Genomic DNA, 6,624 nt, shown 5'->3' with positions numbered 1-6,624 from the left:
TCATTTTATCCAGGAAGGGCTCCACAGGCAAAGCTCACTGTTTACAGTCCCAGTCATGGTAGTAGTCAGCAAGCACATAGATCATTATCTGGCACCTAGCCTTTCTTGGCTGCTGGTCTTCCTGCCTGGCTGAGACAGCAGTTCAGCCTGTGCCTTTCACTTCGGCTGCCCACTGTTCCAGTCTGTCCTCTGTTTTGCAGCTGCCCCATATAATGCCACATTCACTTTGCTACAGAACACACACAGGAGAAATCTGTCTAGATTGTCACTTTGCTGTAGGGTGTGGATGGTGTAGGGTGATGGTTGTTGGTGTTTACTTCCACAGAACCAATGAATGGGATCCATTTGTAAGCATCATCCTCGGGTGCCTTAACTATTTGTGGATACATGGATTTTCAGCAGTCTTGTCACAGAAACAGTTAGACTCCAAGAGGTTTTCGTTTTCCTGTAAGCAACGAGCACATAAAAAGATTCAGAGCTTAATTCTCCAGTGCATTCATTACACCATAGTACCATTGATTTCACTACAGTTCTATTTCATTTTAAACCCCAGGTAATTGACTGGAATATCATGTTTTTTAACACATAAATCCTCTATATCCCACACATCTCAGGCAGCCACCTCAGCAGCTGTGGATCTCTGAATCACTTACATGAGTTGCCTTACCACTGAGAAAATATGTTTCCTTTGTTTCAGCAGAATAACCCACGGACTTAACAAAAACATCATGTGTCTATGTCTAGATACAGCATATGAAATTCTTCCTCCAGCAGTAATCACACAAATGTTGCAGGAATGAAATGCCATTACTAAGGCTAATTTCATTTTTTTCAGGTAGCAGCTTTCTTAATTCATTAGAGAACAGTTTCTTATAATTTAGCACAGTGAACTGAGCTGGTTACAAAGTCAGTCAGTATTGTAGGTGAGACATAGTAAAGTGCCAGCAGTTAAATGATGACCTGCTCTGCTGAAGCAGACAGGTGTACCTATTTTAGCAGTAAGGGAAGGATGAGGATCAGAGATCACACATTTGCCAGTGATACAGCATTGTATAAAATCTCCCTCCCACAGTGTCCAAGGTCCTTTGCTTTCTGATGAAACAACCTGGCATGACATATATGTCAGCTTGCTTGGCTGTGAAGGCTGCAAGGAGGCTCTGAGGATGTTTCAGAAGGGTAGAGAACTTGCTGAATGTTAAAATATGGCTTTATACTGAGATTTAATTTGGTAAGGGGTAAACCCCATTGTAAATACAGAAGCCAGTAGCTCTGTAAACCATTGAGGAAATCTATATTTCATCATTTGAAAGCTTGTATTTTCATCTTAATTTTCATTGGTTTAATCCTTTGGGAACTTCTCTGTACTGAAAGACATGGCATATACTAGTGTAGGCTTTTACAATATATTTATATATGCAATAGGGAGAACATGTGCTATACTACTGTTATTGATTAATTTTGGCTAAAAAAGCAACAACAAAACCCAGTGAAAAGAGAGGCAAAAGATCAAATTTGGAAATTCATAACTGTAGTAACACAGTCCCTTTACGAGGACAGTCCTGACCATGCTGGATTTGTCCGATAAACCTTTGTTCTCTTTCCTCTTGTTGACAGGTGGGAGTACTAATGCTCCCAATAACCTGAGTGGTGCAAAGGGACAGTAATCCTGTTGCTCTTTTCATGAGGGTAACAAGCATATCCTTTTACCCACACCTAATAGAAAATGGCAGGTCGGTGTTGAAGATAGATGCAGTTTACTGACCCTGTAAGGAACGCGGTGCCAGCCTGGTCAGGTTGCATTTCTTACCCTTTCCCATTCTGAACAACCGGAACATTGGGACATGGCAATATTGATGTGGTGCATGTGAAGCTTTCTGCTCACAGCAAGCATCCTGCTCGCTGCAGATCCTTTGCTCTCCTCACTTTGTGTGGTGTAGTTGCTGAGGCAAATGGTTGCGGGGTGGCCAGCCGCTGAACCTTAGTACCTCCAACCATGGGTTCCACCATAGGATAGCTTTGCCAGGGATCTGCTGCCTTTTTATTATGAGTTTCTAACTTCTGAGGTTTTATTGTTAAGTCATTTAAGTGTCATGGGGTTCCTAGGCTGATGACCATGCTGTTTTACCATCTGATACACTCAGCACATATGTAAGAATATGTTACAGCTGCTGCTTTCATATGTTTCATCTGCACACTGTAAACTGGGCTGTGAGATATTTTGAATCAGCATAGCTCTGTGGCCTTCAGTGGAGCTATCTTAATTTACATTCAGACCTCCACAGACAAAAGATGCACCGTTGTAAAATGCATGTCTCCGTCCAAAATGGAGCCTACTTGTGTATGCAAACTCCTACCAAGCCAGAGATCTGCAGAGGGACTCTCTGAGTCTGGAGTCCAGTGAGTTACACACTGAAGTTGGGCATTTTTCCTGGCTGCAATTGATTTTTCAAATCAACAGGGAAAAGTAGTTCTGCCTTTGATGTAAAACAGCAGCATTTACCACAAGGAAGGCCTTTTCCAGAGATACAAAGCATTCCAGAGCCCAGCTATGTACTGCTCGGGTAAGCACTATGGCTGTTTAGTGTTTCAGAAGCTATGTGCAGTTATGGCCTTTATTCTTTAAGTAAGTGACCTATTCGAGTAGAGAGAAGAACTGTTCTGTATAAGGGCAGCTATTTTGAACTTACGATGTTTTGGAGAGAGGAGGAAATGCAGTGAAGGATAGAATTAGGTCACAACTTCAGGATGCCAAGATTTTTCTTTTGATTTGCTTATTGCTTTTGTAAAGCAGCCTCTCACATTTAACCACACTGGAAGGAATAATCTTTTCTCTGCACTCACTGGATCAAAGTACAAAGGAAATTCATTGAAATCATAAAAAATTTAATTTTCTACATTTCTATGTGAAAGTATGGCAATAAAGACAAACCAATCTTCTCAGCTATGTAATTAGCATTTATGATCAAGAGATAATAAACAATCAATCAAAATCAGTTAAAGCACTTTCAAAAGCAGTTTAGAATCTCACTAAAATGGCTGAAATGCAGTGCAGCACAAGCACTTCTGTGATGAAGTCAGATTCAGGGCAGGAATAGCAATGGGATTGTTGATGATTAGTAAGATAAGAAATAGGATTAGAAAGACCACTTTTAAAACCAAGGAGCTCAGTTCAGTCCAGACAATGTCCTGAGCCTACTGATGGTTCCCTGTAGAGAGCAAGCTTGAAATCTTCATTCCCTGTGCTATTTAGAACTAATAAATGCATCCAAATTAGAAACTAGTGAAATGTTTTCATATCATACTCCTTATTAAGACACTTTGGGAAGTGTGGAAAAATAAAATTATTAAAAAGCAATCTTAATAACTGGATGACTGTATTAAATTTGCCTGCATCCAAAATGTGGCATACAGTTTTGCTTTCAGGGATTGTGTGCACCATGTCTCCAATTCTCTATCGTCGTGATCGTGTACACGTGTATGTGGGAGGGTGTGGGTGAATAGATAGTGCTTTGGAAATCTAGCCTACGTTGTGTGAAATAAGAAATTAGCAGGGACCTTGTGGCTGGTATTCAGATAGAATCTTTTGCTATTACATTATATCCCCTTTCAAAATTGCTGCAGATTTTGAGCACTTATCTAACTATGTCCATGATAAAGCCTACTTCCCAGATGCGGTTAAAGCAAGCTGTTCTTCATACCTTTTCATGGGATAACATAAATTCACAGCCATACTGCTGTCTTCTCTTGGCAGTTTGGAGATGTAGGAAATATTGCAATCAGATGTTTCTAATTTAATTCAATCCCTCATTAATGTGATCTCTCGTTTAATTCAATCTCAGCCTCAGGACCTAAATCATTTGTATTAAAAATAACATAATGGCCACCCTTTCTTTTAATCAATGTTGACTGCTTTAGGCAGGTATTAGCAGATAATCTGATTACCAAATACGCAGTGAGTTGGCATTTAGTTAATAACTAACAGGGAAGATGTGGAAAAGAATCAAAGGAGGAAAAAAAAAAAAGATAAAGAGGAAAAAGAGAAGAGAAAAGAAGAGCACCTTACAAAGACACACAATATTAAAGGAAATATTATGGAAAAGTTATTTTTGCCAGTGACTGTTACTGGTACAAGCCTCCAAGATGCACAGCCAGTGGTGTCAGCCACGGGCAACAGGCTCAGCCCAGCAGGGACAGTATTGACAGAACTCCAAAAAGAATGAGGTCTATGGTAAATCTAACATCATTTCCTCTTAGCCTTATTTAAACTTACTAATGGGATTTATAGGTTAGATGCTTAGTGGTATAAGCTGGCATAGCTCCACTGAACTCTGGCTGCATCATTTGCAACCTTCTCTTTCTGACTGTAGGTAGACACCATTTGCCTGCCCAGTAGCCTTTTTTATGGGAAAGCCACTCCTTTTGTTGTCCAGTGTATTGTCTGGGAAGAATGTAGCTACCTGGCAGAGTCCTGAGCGAGGGCAGGAGTCAGGGCTGGCAAGAAAACTTCTGATGCGCAGCTAAATCCAGGTCATACATGGAGAAGTGTGGAGCAGCTCTGCAATTGCTTCATACCAGCTTGTGGGGAAGCTACCAGTCAGGCTCACTGGCCAGTTCTCCGATTGTCCCTGGCTGACTTGTGTCACAAGGTCCACAGTTTCTGGAGACTGAGAACTGCCAGCTGTAGGGCTGCCAGATCTGGCAGTGCTTGACAGAGCCTGACAGGGACTTACTTTGAGGGGACTGTGCTGCATCTTTCTTGTTTTCTTACAAATACCATCTTGGGAATGCATCTGAAGTAGGTAGTTTATTGTCCACTATCGTTTCTCAGCAAATTTGCAACACTGTTATAACGACAGCCCTTCTGGTCAGCCAGTAGCTCCAGAGGAGACTTGTAGTGGTTATTTTCCACCTGCCTCCCCTGTGACTGCTCCCGATGCCTGAGTGATCAGGCTGAATGGAACCCATGGTCTGCTGCTCAACAGATGGCATTTTTCCAGTATATCAGTATTGGAATGATACCCAGCACAGTATGAGGGATCCCAAGCTGTTAAAGAGTCTGCCTTTTGACTGAAGCAGAAGAAAGAGCCTTGCCAGTTTGCTGTTTTGCAAGTTACCCAATAGCAAAAAGAAAGTTTACACAGTGTCCTGACGTGTTCCAATATGCCATTGCTCTCTGCCTAAGTTCCCAGTGCTCTCACTGAAGCTCTATTCAGTGTATTTTACACTGATATGGTGATGGAAGGTATCATACGCCATCTCAGAAGGGACCACCCTCCTCTGGGGAGTAATATGAACTGTATGTGCTAATCTCACAAGGGCCTTTGAAGCTTGCAGTAAAGACTGCTTAAAGTCATCAGCATAATAACGTAGCAGATTTGGGACTTAAGAAATGCACAGACTGATGATACACACGTTTCTGATGGTGTGCCAAGGCAGTTGACCGCTGGACTCCTGTTCATGTTAATGAGGCTCATTCCCCATGACCTCCTGGTAAGAAAGGCTGCTCAGCAATGCTGGGGAACAGGGCTGGTCCAAGCAGGAGAAGTGCTCCAAGGCAGAGTTGTCTCCTGCAAAACAGAAGTATTGACACCGCACTGGGAGACAGAAAAGGATGGTGCAGTGGCAGAGAATACTAGTCTCTATGTAGATATATATTGGAGCTGAAATGGATGTCAGAGCAGTCTGATCTGCTGCTCCAGTGGTATAGCTTTGAATTCCCTTCTTTTTAGAGGCAGTGTAATCTTGTTACTTTCTTGTTTGAGCAACTATTATTAAAATTGACAAAATTTATTTATAATTCTACAAAAATCATTTTGTGATAGATTTAATTGATGGAGGCTCCCAAGTCTAAGTGGACAGCTGTGAGTCAGTGGTGAATAGCATGTAAATAGAAATACTGTAGGAAATGGTTCAGCTGAATGGGCCCTGAATTCTTGCATACTTTTCCCCTCAGATGGCTGGCTATGTCCTTAAACACATTCCTTTGCCATGCTGTGCATCAGTTCCTGAATATGTGACATAGGAATTATGCAATCCTTGTAAAGTGCTTTAGGATCAGCACAGAACTCACATTGTATGTGTATTTTACTTTTGGTGAGTGGAGAAAAAGAAAACCCTTTCAGTTGTGGATAGAGAACAAAAATTCTGTAACAGGAACAAATTCTTTAGAGAAGACATACAACTGCGTCCAAGAACTAGTCTTAGTTCAGTGTTTCTGATTGCTGATTTGCAGGAAGAAGTGATTAATCACAAAGTGAAATCTGTTCAAGATTAGCATAAATTGCAGAAGGTTGTAAAAGACTCCAGATGGATTTGAATTATGTGAAAAAGCAGACAAAAACAGCAGAGAAAATTTTGAGTCGGATGAACACAGACTAATTCCTAGTAAAAAAAATAAACTAAACAGTGAACATGGAGAATTTTCAAAAGTCAAGGCTTTATGCAGGCAGATGTCTGCCCAGGACAAGCAAATAGGGTGCTGATGGGCTGGAGGTGAAATATGGTCTGACATTTCTACATAATAGTGATACCCTTACTCCTAGTGCTTCAGTTCAAGCCGTATCACCTCAAAAACATACAAACAAAAAACATCTCACTCACAGCAATGAAAAGAGTAGGACTGTG

The sequence above is a fragment of the Accipiter gentilis genome, chromosome 10 (assembly GCF_929443795.1).
Source record: "Accipiter gentilis chromosome 10, bAccGen1.1, whole genome shotgun sequence".
In the NCBI taxonomy this organism is placed as follows: domain Eukaryota; kingdom Metazoa; phylum Chordata; class Aves; order Accipitriformes; family Accipitridae; genus Astur; species Astur gentilis.
This window is presented reverse-complemented; position numbering follows the sequence as displayed.